Source organism: Chrysochloris asiatica, unplaced genomic scaffold, assembly GCF_000296735.1.
Source record: "Chrysochloris asiatica unplaced genomic scaffold, ChrAsi1.0 scaffold00128, whole genome shotgun sequence".
NCBI lineage: Eukaryota > Metazoa > Chordata > Mammalia > Afrosoricida > Chrysochloridae > Chrysochloris > Chrysochloris asiatica.
In genome coordinates, this window is record NW_006408646.1 from 4,741,510 (window position 1) to 4,760,993 (window position 19,484).

General features: G+C 37.7%; 1 protein-coding gene and 1 pseudogene across 1 annotated transcript in view; one reads left to right on the forward strand and one right to left on the reverse strand.

The window, feature by feature from the left end:
- The window catches only part of TTC28 (tetratricopeptide repeat domain 28), an 812,316-nt gene that overhangs the window by 730,080 nt on the left and 62,752 nt on the right, over positions 1-19,484 (reverse strand). The gene's annotated exons all lie outside the window — the stretch shown is intronic.
- The window catches only part of LOC102823371, a 204,911-nt pseudogene that overhangs the window by 168,718 nt on the left and 16,709 nt on the right, over positions 1-19,484 (forward strand).

Below are 19,484 nucleotides of genomic sequence, written 5' to 3' on the forward strand. Positions count from 1 at the left end.
AAGAAGGGAAAGAATACTAAGATGCTTGACTGTTTTATGAATATCGGTTTCCTTGCCTACTATTGTAAAACAGATAATTGAGTGGGATAGAAAGGAATGTTGGGAAATACGATTACAGGAAACTTGTAAGCCCGTCTACAGCCTATAACTGATTGGAATACCTAAAAGGGGTTCTAGAACTTGCCCAGTGAAATAGGCCTCTTGAGGAGCTTTGCAGAGTATAGAACCTTACGTGGAATCCTGTGTCCAATCCAGAACCTTCTGCAATGGGACATTCCCTCTAGCAAGGACCAGCAGACCAGCCTGGAACTGCTACAGCAACAGAAGATACATCTTCAAAGAAAGATCATCAGGAAAAATGAAAAGCAAAAATGTCAGCCTGACTGACTACTACAAGAATAAGCAAGCTGTGTGCCAGGAAGCCATCAAGGCAAGCAATCAAGTTCCTTCAAGACAAACCCCCATCTAAGACTGAAACTCAAAGGGAACACATGAGCAGGCATGTAAGCTTGCTGGCGACCACACTGGTCTACTGGTGAGTGGAAGAGGGGGAAAGGCAGCAATGAAGAAATGGGCCAAGTTCAACCACAGTCCATTGACTTCTGTTGACCTGGAGATAAGAGAGAGAAGTGGAAGGGCTGGTTGGTCCAAAGTGTGGTAAGACCTGGGGTCACTTGAGCCCATGGACAAGGACATAGCCACAAAGGGCTAGAGCTGAGAATGAAGCATCCAGCTGATATGAAGTGACGGGAGATGCACAAGAACACCCAAACTTGCAGACAGTACCCATTTGACCTAGCTTCATTGGTTTGATAATCAGAACTCGACTAGGGGAAGATTTTTTTTTTTTAATTTTTTGATAAAGGAAACAAGGATAAATTGCTACAATTTAATGAACCTGACCTATACTCATGGCGGCAGTAACTCTAAATACCAATAGAGAAGGAAGGAGTCTTCATATCAAGGATCAATGCTATCCCTCTCTGTATACAGGGTAGATAGGTATAGGCAACATAGACTTTAGATACCCAAAATAGGGGGAAGATGGCTATAAAGACATGAAGTGACTGGCTTATAAGGTTTCAAGAAGGAGTTTAGTTTAAGAGTGGGGGGTGGGGGTGGAGAAGAGTCCCCACTGAATAGTTTTCATCTTGTGTAGCTGGGTCTGGTAAAAAGAGATGAGGATAAGATTCTTATGATTCAATAGTGAGTAATTGTTATCATGACTAATTGCATTTGTCACAATTAAAAAGGTAGAGGTTCTGTAACAACAACAGGGGAGTGGTTAATCTTACAATCCAGAAACAGAGGACCCTAGGACCATCAAGGGAGAAGAGCACAAGGAGAATGCGGGACCTTATCCAGAGAAGCAGCGACACCTGAGACAGAGGCAGAGATGGGGACATGGAAAGGAGGAGCATCTGAGGACTCATGGGAAGAGAGCGACTAAGAGCTGGTGGCCAGAAGGCAGACTTGCAGAATATGCCCTTTGGAGGTGTAAACTATTATATATGCCTGAGTGTTTTGTTTGTTTGTTTGTTTTTGTTTTTTTTTTTAAAAAGAGCTAAAGTGAATAGTGAGAAATACTGTTAACTGATGGTACATAGAGGGGATTATAATCATTGTAATGAAACAAGGTGTATGATTTGTTGAATGTAAAATTGATGATCTGCCCTGTAAACTTTCACTCAACCCACAATAAAAACCTTTAAAAAAGTGGAGGGGATAGAGGTAAATACTGATGACTGATGGTACATGGAGGGGATTGTAATCATTGCAATGAAGCAAAATATGATTTATGGAATGTAAAACTGATAATCTGCCCTGTAAACTTTAATTCAAATCACAATAAAAACTTCTTTAAATTAAAAAATAAATAAATAAAGCAAGCAGAAGGCAATGTATTTATATACTATTTTGAAGGAAAAGAATAGGAAGGGAAGTGACCAAGCAGGACTATGAGCCCTCCCTCCAGAAAGGGAAAGAGCCCTGCTATATTCAATGTGCCTCATTCATCTCTAGTACACTGCCTCTAGGTTGACAGCTTAATAATCTGCCTCAGAGAACAACAAGTACTCATTTCAGCCAGGAAGGCAAGAGCAGCAAAATACCTGGGTAATACATGGCTATGCTCTGTTTGTCTCCAGAAAAAGAAAATTAAGAACAATTTTAATCTATCTAAGTTTCCATGCAAAATTAAATTGCCCCAAAATGTACCAAAGAGGACACTTTATGATACCCGGAAGGAATATTAAAGAACTAATAGGATATGGTTATTGAAGTGGTTAGTCCTAAAATGCTGGAACACTATCAAAAGACACTCCTTGATTATACGTTTTGATACACTTTTAAAACACACTTACATTCACATAATCCATCTTTCAAAGAATTGGATCAAATCCAAGAGTTCCCAAATGAAAAGCGGCTATAATGGAATCTGCACATCCCAGCCAACTTCTGGAAATGCCATAAGAGTATAAAAATAGTTCTTTACTAACTGCTTACTAATTTCAAATTTTGTTTTAAGATTATATTTCACAAATCATAACTGAAAGTGACAGATACAGATTACCATCAAGGATGGAAAGAATTCACAAGTGTCAAAATCACTTAAAAAGGAGAAGACAAAATTTCTCCTGCTATGCAATAAGGAGTCCTGGCATGGCACTGTAGCATAAGCACTGGACTGCTAACCACAAGGATGGAGGTTCAAAACCACCAGTCTCTCCTCAGAAACCATATACAGGGTCACTATGAGTCAGAATCGACTCAATGGCACTTAACAACAACAACTCCCCCCATGTACTAGTATGGCTCCAGTCAAGGGGGCAGGACAAATGCCACTTTGGGAAGAAAGGCTATGGAATAACCCTTCCAAACATTAGAAGGAAATAAAAACCCCAAGAAAAATAATCAAAAGTAGTGGTGCTTTTGGCTAGCTCTTCATAGAAAACACTAAGAGGGAGCTATAACGAGAAGAAGCTCTGGAGCAATATGGTTTATGGGAAGGAGGAGAGGAGGAAGCAAGGTAGATAAGCTTCCATTTACATATATCAGGAGGACCCAGAAGTTCCATAGGCTCTAGAAATATCATTTCTAAATGACAGAGAGACCATCTCATGTGAGCAGTCAAATCAGTCCAGGATAAGTCTAGAGAACCTCCCCTAGCAGGTACCTGTGAAGACCAATGATCAGCACAAATTCAAATATACTCACTGGTGGTAGTGGTTGTCGTTAAGTGCTGTCAAGTTGGTTCCGACCCATAGTGACCCTGTATAGGGTTTCCAAGGAGTAGCTGGTGAGCTTGAACTACCAACCTTGTGGTTCAAACCAACTTTGCAGTCTAGCACATTAACCCACAGTGCCACAAAGACACTCGCTATCACTTCAAAGTCACATAAAAACTACCCCCACAGCAGTGAAATTGTATCTTGAGAAAGAGGAGGGGGAAGAGGAAAGAGAAGCTATCAGAAACACTAAGAATATACCTGAGAGAAGCTCAGTTACCTAATGAGTTGTTGGTGTTAGTGCCTTCAAGTCAGTTCCAACCCACAGCAACTCTGTTAATTAGTTAGTTAAGTTGTCTGATGCTCTGCCCCTCTCCTCACCTAACAATCCTATTAGGTAAGAGGCTTGTAAGGAAAACTGGCACTATTACAGAAAAATGGAGAATCCATTATTTTCCTTAAACGTCTGAATACGTGATGAGAACTTTTTAACCAGGCTAAATTAACAGTAGTTTACTAATTTAGCTTTCATTTCCCTTTGAAAACCAATCAAGATTTTATATCCTTAATATCCTCATAGAGATAAGATATAGCATCCATGAAATGAAATAGAGTGTGTGTTTTTTTAAAGATATAAAGAGAAAAGAACAAGTTCTTTGAAATTAGAAATAGGATAACATATATAAAAATCTGAATATAAAAGGCAAAAAGACAAAACTGAGAAACCATCCTTAATCATCTTAAAAGAAACTAGATATTTAGCCCAGGGGTGTCTAATATTTACATAGTATAAGAAAAAGATCATTTAAGTATATAGATATAGATATATAGTTATGAATAAATCACCTAAAAATAAATTAAACTAGGACTTGATTACAAGTTTACAGATTGAAACAAATAATCAAGGATATCTGGAAAAAAAAAAAAAAAGTCAAGAAACTTCCTAACACTAAATATAAAAAAAATATACGTGATGTTTCCATATTGAGAGAAAAAAAGAGTTCACAGAAAAGACTGAGATTCAGAATAGCTTCAGATTGATAAAATATGGCAGAAGAGCAACCAAGGCAAAAGCTCATCAAAATTCTGAGGGAAAATTATTTATAACCTATTATTCTATAAGCAGTTAAAATATTACATGAAAATCAGAAGAACAAGGTATTTTTCAGATTTCCAGGGTATAAGACAATTTACCTCCCATCCACTTTTTCTCATAAAGCTACTGTATAAGGATACCACTAAAACAAAACAATGACAAAAAAGACAACATGGAATTCAGAACCAGGATTCAACATAATGATATAGGTAAAGGTGTAGTAATAGTAGTACTAGTTAAGTGTCATCGAGTTGATTCTGACCCATAGCGACCCTGTATAAGGTTTCCAAGGAGCAGCTGATGAGCTTGAACCGCGACCTTGCAGTTCAAACAACTTTGCAGTCTGACACATTAGCCCATAGTGCCACAACAGGACTCCAGCAAAGGGGTAGGATCCCAAAATGCAACTATGCATGAGAAATAATGAGCAACAAGTCCTAAGTTTAACTAGTCAAGAAAGGATATCTCTAAGAAAAACCATTAAGTTGACAGAAAACTCAATGTGTTTAAATATCATGAGTAATTTAGAAACCTAAGGGATAATTTAGAAATGGATTAGTGATGAACACATAGAAAACAAAACAAAAAATGGTGAAGAGAAGCAATTATTAACTCAAGGGAAAACAAAGTTTTACAATAAAGAAAGAGAAATCATTGTATGGTTCTGTAGGATAAGCACTGGACTGTGAACCACGAGGTCAATGGTTTAAGCCCACCAGCTACTCAGCAAGAAAAAGATATGGCTTTCTGCTCCTGCAAAGAGTTACAGCTTTGGAAACCCCATACATGGTCGCTATGAGTCAGAACCAACTCAATGCCACATAACAGCAACAATCATAGTATGGCAAGCACTGATGCTTCTGTAGGATAAACATTGGACTGCTAACCACAAGGTTGCCAGGTCAAATCCACCAGCTGCTTCCCAGGAGAAAAATAAGGCTTTCTGCTCTCACAAAGATTTACAGCCTCAGAAATCCTACATAGGAGCGCTATGAGTCAGAATCAACTCAACAGCACCTAATAAAAATAATAACAAAAATCATAGTATACCAAATGACTCAGCCGTAATTGCTTTTCCGAGTAAGTCTGGGAATAACCAATCTATTCTAATCCATATAAAACTATGATATGATCATATTGGGAGAACGAGAGTAAGGAAGTGTGTACCTATGCCAGAAGGAGGGAAAGAGTGAAATCCTCACCTTTCAGTGCAGGAAGTTAATAGATAAATAGTCACTAATTTATAATGTATTTGAGTTATGACAACACACACTAAGGACAGTCCATTTTGAGTTTTCTTTCTTTTTTTTTTAACATCATATCATTAACAATATATACTACATACAATGTTGCAGTGCATAATTTTCTATGTTATTCTCAGATGTTCACTGGCAGATGTTTCAATTTTACAATTTACTAATCAAAACACCACGATATAGCAGGATATGGCCTGGGCTACAATGAAGTCAGTACATGTGTCAGGAGTCATAATGGATAGAAAGTTGGGCAATGTTCAACTCTAACAACATATGCCAATTGAACTGTGCACGCACCCAACAGCCATTATGACTCCAACTTCATTGTTATGACACTGACTGGCTTCAATGTAAAACAGGGCTATAAAGTGATCTTATTCCGCATTTCATACTATAAGAAGTATGAGGTGTTAATTTGAAGCCAAGTCGTTCAAGTTTTTCTTAATGTAACACCTGTACTGCTTATACCCTCAACAATATGATGTCTAGCAAAAGGTATTATGCCACTGAACATTCTCATTAAAAAAAAAAAAAAAAGGAAGGCTTTACATATAAAGACAAAGCTCATTAAGATCTGTGATTATACAAAATCTGAAATAGCACATGAGGAAGGACTGCTTCATTCTGTTTCCATATCATTAAAGATAAGAATAGGATTTTGGAGGTAGTTAATATAGTGATTAGCATAAAGTAAAAAATTTTAACATAGAAGAGGGAATGGCCAACCCACAAGATGGAGAAACTGTATAGAACACCAAATCCTGAAGAGGGGTCCTATGAGGCTACTGACTATTCAACTGGAAACAAGAGGCCTTATTGAAAGCATGCAGGAACAGCAAGATACATTAATGCCGGCAAAACATGGTCATCACTTTAAATGTAGATTTAGTTTATATAATGTGCATATAACTGGAGAAGCAGGAAGCCAAGATGTTGAAGCTAAGAAAGAGGAAGAAGTAAAAAAATTTACAGTGAAAGGATTGACTAAATTTTTTTCTAAACTAGATCAGAGGGTTCAATTGCTTGAAAACATGGGTGCAAATGCTGATCACTTTGCTAAAAAGTTCATAGACAGTTTCAGGAAGCAGTGAGATGTTACCAAGAAATATGAGAAGAATAAAAGACAAGGATCATATACTCAACTCTCATTTAGTTTACAACTAGAAATGCCATCCTCATTCCCAGGGACAATCCAGACACTCTAGAACCTTCCACAAATGGAGTTCTTACCAAAAGTGACAAAATGCCAACATAATCCAACTCTTCTTTATCATTGGAGCACATCTGTATATAGTTTGTATATTTCTTTATGTATATATACGGGAGCTTCAAAAAGTTCATAGAAAAATTCCATTATCTTTTCATTTAATTCCATTTTTCCATGAATTTTATGAATCTTCTTCATATGTGAACTCATATGCAATGGTTCCAGTCCTCAAAGACCAGATTTATAAAGACATTAGTAATAAAAAGGAAATAATAATGAAAACTAAAATTAAAAAATAAAAGAGGTATTTGACTTACCTTAGAACTAACTGATTTATAACAACATTCAAAAGTAAATTCCAAAACTGCAAAAGGAATTGAATTTTACTGTGTTTTGAACTGCAAGGTCCACAGTTCAAACTCACCAGCCAGCCGCTCCTCAGAAACCCTCTACAGAGTTGCTATTAGTCAAAACTGACTCGACAGCACTTAATAGCACCAACTAATGAGTCGGAACTGACTGGACTGGGCATTATAACACCAGCCACCACCACCAGAAAACAAAGAAGATAAATGGTAGGGGTGGTGGGGCAACAGTAAGTAGGGCACTGCAAGTAAGTGCTGGGGTTCTTCCAGACTTTAAAAGAGTGATAAGAAGAGGCTCCAAAAATTTCAGGGGAAATTCCATTATCTTTTCATTTCATTTTTGCCTTGAACTTTTTAAGCTTCCCTCCCAACCCTCACCAACTCTGCATAAGGAACTCTGGTGGTGTAGTGGGTTACATGTTGGGCTGCTAACCACAAGGTCAGCAGTTCAATTCCACCAGCTGCTCCATGAGAGACGAGGCTTTCTGCTCCCATAAAGATTTACAGCCTTGGAAACCCTACACAGGGTTACTATAAGTTGGAACCAACTCACTGGCACATATCACCGTGATCACCATCACTCCATATATGTGTAACTTTGATTCAAATGAAGACTAAATTTTACAAAGTAACCTAAATACTTTAAAGCTGGCATTTTTTCCCTGTCTGTACAGATATTTTAGACAGTTGTTTTAAGTTTCACTTTAAGTGAAGCACAACATACAAAATGAGAAATCATGATATGCATGAACATTTGAAGAAAGCATATGTTCTAAATGGGCCTGTGCTCATAAAAACATGACTATGACCATCACTCAAAACCGAGTATATGAGGCTACTTGCACTTTGGGGCCATAGCCAAATTAAGCAAAATAAAATTGTATTAAGTAAACTTGCTCCTGTTAAGATTTATAGCCTCGGAAACCATATGGGTCCACTAGGAGACGGAACTGACTGGACTACATTTAACAATAACAAACAACAAGCAATCCTTTAGCATTACCTCCTCTATCAGACCTCAATTTCTGTATCATAACTGAAGCCCTGTATTATCGATTCTTATTGAAAGAACCAATCTGTACAAATGAATTTAATAGGAAATTATGCAAATTCTCTATTGTAGCCTCTTTGCAATTTGGACACCACTAACTCAAAATCTGTAATTCAGAAAAGGCATAAATTATGCTTGTTGAGAACATATTTAAAATCTAAGGAATAATTTACTGTGCTTTCACATCAGCCATAAATTTTAATACTTTAAGTACTTAAAAATGCACTGCAAATCATCCAATTAACAAAAAAGTTAAATCATGATAGCCAAGTGTTGGCAAGAATGTCAAGCAATGAGAACTCTTAAATTTATCCTGCTGGTGACAGGGAAAATTGGAAAAACACTTTGAAAAACTTTGGCATCATGTTGTTGTGGAGACCGTTCCAACTCATAGCAACCTTGTGTACAGTAGAGCATAACACTGCCCATTCCTATGTCTGTCTTACAATCCTTATCATGTTTAAGCCCATTTTTGCAGTCCCTGTGTCATTCATCTTGTTACTGGTCTTCCTCTTTTTCATACTTTACCAGGTATGATTTACTGCTCTAGGTACTGGTCCTTTGTGAATACATGTCCAAAGAACATAAGTAAAGTCTTGCCCTCCCTTCCAAGGAACATTCTAATTATAATTTTCCAAGACAGATTTGTTCATTCTTATGTCAGTCCATGGTACATTCAATACTCTTTGCCAACACCATAATTCAAAGGCATTGATCCTTCTTTGATCTTCCTTATTCATTACCCAGATTTTGCATGTGTATATGTTGTTTTTGTTGTAGTTAAGCGTCATCAAGTCGACTGCAATTCATAGCAACCCCGTATAGGGTTTGGTGAGCCTGAACCATCAACCTTTCAGTTCTGCGCATTAACCCATAGTGCCATGAAAATACTATGGCTTGGGTCAAATGCACCTTAGTCTTCAAAGTGACATCCTAAAAGAACTTTAAAGAGTTCTTTTACAGCAGAATTACACAATGCAGTATGTCATTTGATCTCTTGATTGCTGCTTCCATGAATGTTCATTGAGATCCAAGTAAAATTAAATACTTGGCCACTTTAATCTTTTAACATGATATTGTTTATTGGTCCAGTTGTAAAGACTTCTGTTTTCTTTATTTTGAGGTATAGCCCATGCTGAAGGCTTTGATCTTAATCAGGAAGTGCTTCAAGTCCTCTCTTTATTTTAAGCAAGCAAGGTTGTGTCATCTACATATCACAGAATGCTAATGAGCCTTTCTCAGATCTTGATGTCACATTCTTCATGTTATCCAGCTTCCCAGATTATTTGCTCAGCATTTAGATATGGAATAAATATGGTGAAAAGATATAACCCTGACACACATCTTTCCTGATTTTAAACCATGCAGATCCCCTTGTTCTGTTCAGATGAGTGCTTCTTAGTCTATGTGCATGAGCACAATGAAGTTTTCTGGAATTCCCTGGAATAGCAATGTTATTCATACCTTGGCAAGGACCACACAGTCGAATGCCTTTGCAGAGTCAATAAAAGACAGTTAACATCTTTCTGATACCCTCAACTCTTAATCAAAATTCATCTGACATCAGCACTGTATCTCTGGTTCCATGTCCTATTCAGAATCCGCCTTGAATTTCTGGCAGTTCCCTGTCAATATACTGCTAATAACAGTTTTGTTTTTTTTAATCCTTTTATTGTGAGTTGAGTGATAGTTTACATGTTTTCATTGTAATGATTACAATCTCCTCCATGCACCATTGTTAACAGATTTGTTTCTATTCCCTCTTTTCTTTTCTTTTTCTTTTTATGTACACAAAAACACACAGGAGTACATAATCATTTAAACAACCAAAAGGCACATTTTGCAAGCCAGCCTCCTGGCCACTAGCACACAGCCTTTCTCTTTCCATGAGTCTAGAGTTTTCAGTTGCTCTATCTCTCCATGCCATCACCTCTGCCTCTGTCACTGGTGTTGCTGCTTCTCTGTATTACTGTTTTTGAATTACCTTCTGCAAATTTTACTTCTGTAATATATTAAGTAACCCTAGTAGGTTGGTAGGTTATATGCTGGGCTACTAACCACAAGGTAAGAAGTTTGAATCTACCAGACATTCCATGGGAGGAAAATGAGGCTGTCTGCTCTACAAAGATTTAAAAAGCATTGGAAGCCCTGTACAAGGTAACCATGAGTCAGAATGGACTCAAGGGCACATAACAGCAGCAACAGCAGCAGAATATTAATGGTATTGTTTGATAATTTCCATCTTCTGTTGGATCATCTTATTTTAGAATGAGCACAAATATGGATCTATTCCAGTCAGTTGCCCAGGTCTTTAAAATTTCTTGGCATGGACAAGTAAGTGCCTCCAGCATTGCATCCATTTGCTGAAACATCTCAATTGATATTCCATCAATTCCTGGAGTCTTGTTTGTCACCAATGCCTTTGGTGAAGCTCGAGCTTCTTCCTTTAATATCATTAGTTCTTGATCACATGCTACCTCCTGAAAGGGTTGAACATTTACCAAATTTTTTTGGTACAGTGACTTTGTGTAATCCTTCCATCTTCTTTGTATGCTTGCTGCATTGTTCAATATGTTACCCATTGTTGTTGTTGTTGTTAAGTGCCATTGAGTCAGTTCCAACCCATAGTAACCCTGTATAGGGTTTCCAATGAGCAGCTGGTGAGATTGAGCTGCTGACTTTGCAGTTCAAACCAACTTTGTAGTCTAGCGCATTAACCCACAGCGCCACACCAGGACTCCATTTTACACACAGAAACCTTCAATATTGAACTTGAGGCTTGAGTTTTTTCTTCAGTTCTTTCAGGTTGAAACATGCTGAGCATGTTCTTCCTCTTTGGTTTCCTAACTCCAAGTCTTTAAATATTTTATTAAACTACCTTACTTTATCTTTGTAACTAATCTTTGAAATCTGTTCATCTCTTTTACTTCATTATTTTTTTCCATTTGCTTTAGTTATTCAGAATTGGCAACATGCAGCAAAGCTTAAATACATGCATACTCTGAAACTCAGCAATTTAATTAGAAAGTCGAAGCAATATTAAATATGTTTATGGCAGTATTATTCAACATAATGAAAAACACTAACAATACAAATATTGAGATTACACAATTATAGTGTATGTATCAAGAAAGGATACCAGTGAATTAAAAAAACAAAAGTGAAGAACATACTCAGCATTTCTCAAGCTGAAAGAACTGAAGGAAAAAGCCTCAACTTACAATATTGAAGAATTCTATAGGTAAAATATTTGAATGATGCAGAAAGTATCAAAAGAAGATGAAAGTCACTGCACCAAAAAGAAATGGTCCATGTTCACCCATTTCAAGACGTAGCATATGACCAAGAACTGACAGTAATGAAGGAAGAAGTCCAAGCAGGACTGAAGGCACCAGTAATTGACAGAAGACAAATTGAAATATTTCAACAAACTGATGCAACACTGGAGGTGCTCATTCATCTATGCCAGAATTTTCGGAAGACAGCTACCTGGTCAGGCAACTAGAAGAGACCCAATGGGCCCATTACAAAGAGAGGTGACCCAACAGAATGCAAAAATCATCAAATAATACCATTAATATCAAATACAAGTACAATTTTGCTGAAGATAATTCAAAAACAGTTGCTAAAGTACATTGACAGAAAACTACCAGAAATTCAAGCCAGATTCAGAAAGATGTTAAATTTATGCTTTACTGACTATGCAAAGACTTTCAACTGTGTATATCATGATAAACTATGGATAACACTGTGAAGAATAGGTATTCCAATTGTGAGGAACCTATACACAGATTAAAAGGTAGTTCTTAGAAGAGAACAAGGGTATGCTAAATGATTTACAATCAGGAAAGGTGTGTACCAGGGTTGTATCCTTTCACCATACTTATTCAGTCTGTTATGCTGAGCAAATAATCTGACAAATTCGTTTTATGAAGAAGAACATGACATCAAGATTGGAAGAAGACTCATTAACAATCTGTGATGTCAGATGATACTGCTGTGCTTACTGAAAGTGAAGAGGGCTTAAAATACTGATGAAAATCATAAACTACAGCCTTCAGTATGAAATGTCAAAACAACAAAAATCCTCACAACGGGACCAAAAAATAACATCATGATAAATGGAGAAAAGATTGAAGTTGTTAAAAACTTGATTTTGCTTGGATCCAGATTCAACACTCATGGAAGCACCAGTGGAGAAATCAAACAATGCACTGCATTACACAAACGTGCTGAACATGACCCCTTTAAAATGTTAAAGAGCAAAACTGTCAATTTAAGGACTAAGGTGTGTCTGACACAAGCCATGGTATTTTCAATAACCCCATATGCATGTAAAAGTTGGACAATGAATAAGGAAGAACACAGAAGAATCAATACATTTGGGTTATGGTGTTGGAGAAGAATATTAAAAGCACCATGGACTGCCAGAAAAACAAACAAATGTGTCTTGGAAGAAGTGCAGAGTGCTCCTTGGAAGTTAGGATGGTGAGACTTCGTATCTCATACTTTAGACATGTTATCAGGAGTGACCAGTGCCTAGAGAAGGACATCATGCTTGGTAAAATGGAGAGTCAGTGAAAAAGAAGAAGACCCCAATGAGACAGATTGACACGGTAGCAGCAGCAATAGGTTGAAATGTAACAACAATTGTGAGGATAGCACAGTATGGGGCAGTGTTTCATTCTGTTGTGCATGGGGTTGCTATGAGTCAGAAATGACTCCATGGCATCTAACAACAAAACTTTTATTTATGCTAAAATTCTAAACAGGAGTGAAAAGTGCCTGAAATTTTCATGACCATGTACCTAATATAGAGCTTTTCAGCTATTCTAAATTTTTTCATTACATTTAACCCCTGAACAAAATGAATTTGAATGCAGATTTTTTTTTCCTGCCGCTGCTGAGGTAAGCTCAAGTGTCAAAAGTATCCACTTAAAACACCACATGATGCTAATTATCTCTGAGTGAGCAATTCCTCAAGAAATATATTTTTAAATGCTTATAGAAATTAAACTAAGATTAAGCTTAGTTTACTGATGAAGATCAAAGACCACAGTCTTCAGTACTGGTTTCATTTCAATGTAAAGAAAACAAAAGTCTTCACCACTGGACCAATAAGTAACATCACGATAGATGAAGAAAAGATTGAAGTTGTCAAAGACTTCATTTTACTAGGACCAACTATCGACACTCATGGAAGCAGCAGTGAAGAAATCAAACGATTTTGGCCACACAAGACCTCTTTAAAGAGTTCAAGAGCAAAGATACCTGTTTGAGGACTAAGGTAGGCCTGACCCAAGCCACAGTATTTTCAATAACCTCATATGCATGTGAACACTGGATAATGACTAGGGAAGACTGTAGAAGAATTCATGCATTGGAGTTACGGTGCTAGAGGAGACTATTAAAAGTCCCATGAACTGCCAAAAAGAACAAATAAATCTGTGTTGGAGAAGTACAGCCAGAAGTCAAGATGGGCAGACTTCGTCTCTCGTACTTCGGACATATTATCAGGATGGACCAGTCACTGGAGAAGGATATCATGTTTGGTAATGTGGAGAGTCAGAGAAAAAGAAGAAGACCCCTAATGAGATGGATTGACACAGTGGCAGCAGCAATGGGCTCAAATGTGAGGTTGGCGCAGGACCAGACAGTGTTTCATTCTGCTGTGCATAAGGTGGCAATGAGTCGGTACTGACTCGATGGCACCTAACAACAAGAAGATTAAGCTTACTTTAATAACTTTACATCATCCCTTGAGATAGCTAATATAATCTAGTTGTTGTTATTGTTGTTGTTGTTATGTGCCGTGGAGTCGGTTCCGACTCATAGCAACCCTGTACAGGGTTTCCAAGGCTGTAAATCTTTACAGGAGCAGAACGCCTCATCTTTCTCCCGCGGAACAGCTGGCAGTTTAGAACTGCTGACCTTGCGGTTCGCAGCCCGATTCGTAACCACTACGCTACCAGAGCTCCTTAATATAATCTAGAATGCTACAAAATAGGAATCTGGTTAATTAAGTAATAGCAGGAAGTTCCAAGGAACAAATATGTAACATGGTGTGGTTTAGTGCAGAAAAATATAAGAAACTAATGGAAGTATTTAAGGAAACTAATAATCATCAGCAATTACCAAACACATACATAAAATTTGACATTTCAAGAGGATGATACCACTAACAACTATAATGCAACTATTTTTACCTCCAGATACTACCGCAAGAACATGTCTTCCTTTTTCCCATGGTTAATTTTCCCACTTATCTACATAGGATAATCTTATTAGTAGATCATGTGTCTTTAAATTTACAAACAAAACAGTAACTGGTACAAGACTTGAAATGGAGTAAAGACTTCATAACTTTTTGGAATGAGTATATCGTTCAAAATGTTTTGTCAAGTAAAACGTTTTTTATCTCGAAATATTACTAAAGTTTCCACTCTTTTTTTTAACAGCAACATTATTAAGTTTGTGACCTATTGATGTTACATATCACCGACTTGGTGTTGACTCATAGCAACCACAGGGACAGCTGATCAGTTCTTTGAAGCACCAGCCTTACAATTAGCAATCCAGTGCTTATCCTATAGTGCCAAACCAGGACACCTAGACTTTGTGGCCTAGAAAGCGAAAATCCATGCCTACAATCACTACCCATACTTCTCAGCTAAATATACATGATTGCTGTTGTTGTTGTTAAGTGCCGTCAAGTCGGTTCTGACTCACAGCAAACCTGTATAGGGTTTCCGAGGCTTTTAAATCTTTTCAGGAGCAGAAAAGCTCATCTTCCTCCTGTGGAGCAGTTCATGGGCTTGAACTGCTGACCCTGTGGTTTGCAGTCCAGTGCTTTTCACATGGCACCACCGTGCCCCAGTATACATGATTACTAGATGGGTTTTCAGAATTATCTTATCAAAACAGAATAAGAGCATCTAAATATATTGGATGACTAACTGACTACTCTCTGTCTAGTGATTGGACTTAGAAAGCCTTAAATATTTGCTACAGTCACTAAGATGGTAAAGGAGAAAGGAAGCTCTCAAGAAACAGAGGAAAAACTCTTTGTTTCTTCATGCTACCAAGAAGATGCTGCAGATTTAAAAAGTTCCATGTTTAAAACACAGAACAGCCTTAAAAGTAGTACAGAGTGTGTCTCACAGAGGATAAGTGAAAATGAAATAAATGATCCAAGATGCTAAAATTCTTTCCCATTATTTTCAGGGAAGACCTGCTTGGTAACAACAGTCTATAAAAAGTCTAACAGCTGCAACTGTGTTTTATTTAAGAAGGATTAAGGAGGGACGCCATCTAATTATTTTTCAATATCAAAGTAGTAAATGCAAATGTGCAAATGAGAAAAGGAGACTGAGATCCAGGAAATGGTGTATGTTGAGTTTCAGGATAACCTAACATGACTAGAGAGCTAGAGATTCCAAAAAAATCCATTATAACAGTTTTATGTCTGAAAAATTGGAATGCATCTTTTTTGCAAATTAAAGACAGATTGTAAAGAGAGGGTTAGAGTTGGAAAGTTCCCTGCTCATCAAATTAAAAACAAGAGCTCTATTCATTAAAAAAAAGAAAAGGGAGGAAAAATACTTATGTGGTCAAAATCACATTCTTTGTTCTAAAAATTTATATGCAATGTGGGCTGAGCATTTTACTGTGATTCGTAAAGAAAAAATGAAGAGTCGTAGCAGGGACTCCTAAAGCACCCAGGAACATTCCAGGTGATAGGTAAGTAGCCATTAAAGATACCACAGGAAAGGAGAAAATACACCCTCCATGCGCAGAGGAAAAGAGTTTGCTCACATGATCAACAGCTGGACTTGATTAAAAAGAAATACCAGGTTCTGCTCCCTGGTGCGTTCTTCCATAGTTACATGACGACACAAATGAGAAATGCTACATGTCTCATAGCCTGTTGCTTAGTGATTTCCATGCTGCCCCTATCTCCACCCCTGCAAACCAATAGCCTCCTCTCCCCCTCCTCTCCTCTCCTTTCTCTTTCCATAGCCTTTCAGTATTATCATTTTCCAAAACTTTTTTCTTCTTATTGTACATGACATTAAAGAAATAAAGCAAGTGTAAATAAAAGAGTTGCTAACTTATAGTAAGGGATTCTTTTTCACTTTTACAAGCACAACACAAAACAGCCTGAAGTTTCTTCATCCATAATTAAGTAAAAGTTACAAATGTGTCCAGCAGTACTTGAAATAGATTCAACAGTGCTGAGAAGGTAGAACTAATGCCTTTGGAGGATTGAAATGTAAAATGCAGGCTAGGGAACAGATGACAAATGTAAAGCATCTCTTTCTTCCTTAAAAGTTAGCTGTGTAATACAGTAGAGGGCTAAGGCAGAATGTAGCACTATGGAAACAAGGCGGTTTTATTGACTGCGAACTAAAGAGTTACATTAAATACCCACAATTCCCTGTGAAAATCTCTTTGTTTCTCTGCTTGTCAGCATCTGCATTTTACAGCTGCCTCATTCAATATGGACCCTGTCTTGCGGAAGTTCAGGAACTTAAAACATTAATATCCAGGAGCTTTAAAAAAAAAAGCACAGCCCTAATAACTTCTACAGATGGAAGTAAAACAGTCACAGCATTCTTGAATATAAGCCGAACAGAAAAGAAATCGAAAATCTGGAGATGACTATTTACAGACTCTAAGAATAAAAAAATCATAGTCTAGTAAAAGCATTGATACGTGCAAAATTCCTTAAGCAAAAAAAAAAAAAAAAAAAAGCAGATGGGGTAGTTTAACTGCTTCTCAACCATTTAGCTTTTTTCTCTTAACCTTAAACACCATGTTTGTTTGTTTGTTTGTTTTTCTGAGATAAATGCTCAGCTTGATACAAAAATATAAAATTGCCAGCCATATTCTATTTTTCTCTCTCATTTAATCAATATGATTCCTGTTCTTTCTTATTCACAGTACAACATCATGGCAAAAGTAGCTCCACTTCTGATTTTTCAAAGTACCTATTTCAGGAGCCCAAGTATAACTCTGTAGGATAAACACTGGGCTGCTAACTGCAAGGTTGGATGTTCAAACCCACCAGCCACTCCTCTGAAACCCTATACAGAGTTTCTATGAATAGAAACCGACTTGAAAACACTTAACAACATTCCTCATTTCTGGGCAGCCCCAGCTATTCCCCTAAAACTTTGACTGCAGGTTAACAATGTTAGTTCTCTTAGCATCATCCCCTCTGTTCTCTTGACCAACCTGCTAAGTCTGGTCTAATACCTACCTGTCAAATGTTTTAATATCGAGCATCTAGGTCAATGCTGTCCAATCGACAGTGGGGCTTTATATGACAGGGGAAATATTCTCTATCTGAGCTAACTGACACAGTAGCCACTAGTCATTATATAGCTGTTACCCAACCAAAACCAAACTCATGGCTATGCAGTTGATTCTGACTCATAGCAACCTTGTATATAGAGTTTCCGAAGCTTGGAAATCTTTATAGGAGCAGAACGTCTCAACTTTCTCCTGTGAAACGACTGGTGGGTTTGAACTGGCAATCCTGTGGTTAGCAGTCCAGTGCTTATCTTACAGCACCATGTGGCTACAGAGCACTTAAAATGTGGTTCCTCATGAGTGAGGAACTAATTTTTTAAACTGTACTTCATTGTAAGGAATTTGAATTGAAAATTAAACATCCACCTATAATGAGTAAATACCATATCTGACAGTGTCGAATTGTACCAAAAACAATTTATTTCATCTTACAGATGACATTAAAAGCTTTCTGTAGATATTAGCGGAAGAATGAATTTAGGGGCCAGGAAGAGAAAGAGAATGCTGAAGGCCAGAAAAGTTCTCCATGTATGTGGCAATTGATAAATTTCGTTGATAAATCTCAACAGAGCAGTTACAGTAATGGAAATGGAAATCTAGATTGGAAGTGGAGACTGCAAATATAGATCATTCTTTTAAAATGCCTATTTCTGAAGAAAGGAATGAAGTCAGGAACAAACATTATGGTGAACCCATCAGGTACCAGAATTTTAAACAAGGACCTTCACATTGATTACTCCATTTAACGCTACAATTCGCAACACAAAGTTGTAGCAAACTTCATCTCCATTTTATAAAAATTATGCTTCAGAGGGCTTAAATGATTTGCCCAGGGACATCCTGATAGGTTTAGGATTATAAACTAGGGCCTTCTGCATGACAAAGGTCATTCTCTTAAAACTCATTACAGGAGGGGAATGGAAGAACAAGGCAGATGGGAAAACAAACTAGGCAGGTTTGCATGGGTTAAGTGGGACAGAGGTAAATAATGATGTATGCACAACCCTGGACCAACAGGGCTCTGGGATACAGGGATTGAGACATGGTTGGAATGGGGAAAAGGGGGGAAATAATGTTAAGATGCTTGGCTGTCTTTTGAATCTTGGTTTCCCTTGCATACCATTATAAAATAGACATTGGAGGGGGAGAGAAAGGAATAGCCAGAAATATCACCATAGAAAGCTTGTAAGTCCGTCTTCTGCCTATAACTGATTGGAATACCTAAAATGGGCCTACAACGTGCCCAGTGAGGAATGCTTCCTGCAGAGCCTCTGCATTACATAAGACTATAGGTGGAATCCTGAACCTCACCCAGAATCTTCTTAGGTGGAAAATTTCCACTTGATAAGCAGACCAACCTGGAGCTACGAGAAGAACAGAAGAAACTTCTTGAAAGAAAGACCAACAGGAAAAGTACAAAACAATAACAACAGTCTGACTGATTACTACAAGAACAAGCAAGCTGCTCATCCAGGAGACATCAAGGAAAGTGGTTGGGTCCCCTCAGGGCAAAGCCCCTCCAAGACTAAGACTCAATGGAAATACACGAGTAGATATGCACTCTGATTGGTGACCACGTTTGTCACTGATAAGGGGAAGTGAGGGAAAAACAGCAATACACTGTGAGCTAAGCCCTACAATGTTCAATAGACTCCTATGAACCCAGGTGGAGATCTGGTTGGCCAGCAGTGTGGCAAAACCTGGGAATTCTTGGGCCCAGAGTCAATGACATAGCCACAGAGGACTAGAGTGGAGAGTGAAGCAACCAGCTGATAAGAAGAGAGGGCATATGCATAAGAACACCCACACTTGAAGATAATACTCACTAGACCTGGCTTCAATGACTAGATGATCATAGCTCAACTAGAAGAAGAAAGAAGAGGGGAAAAACGAGTAATCTGATATAATCTGATAAACTTGACCTACACCTATGGATGCAGTAGCTCAAAAGAGGGAACAAATCTTTA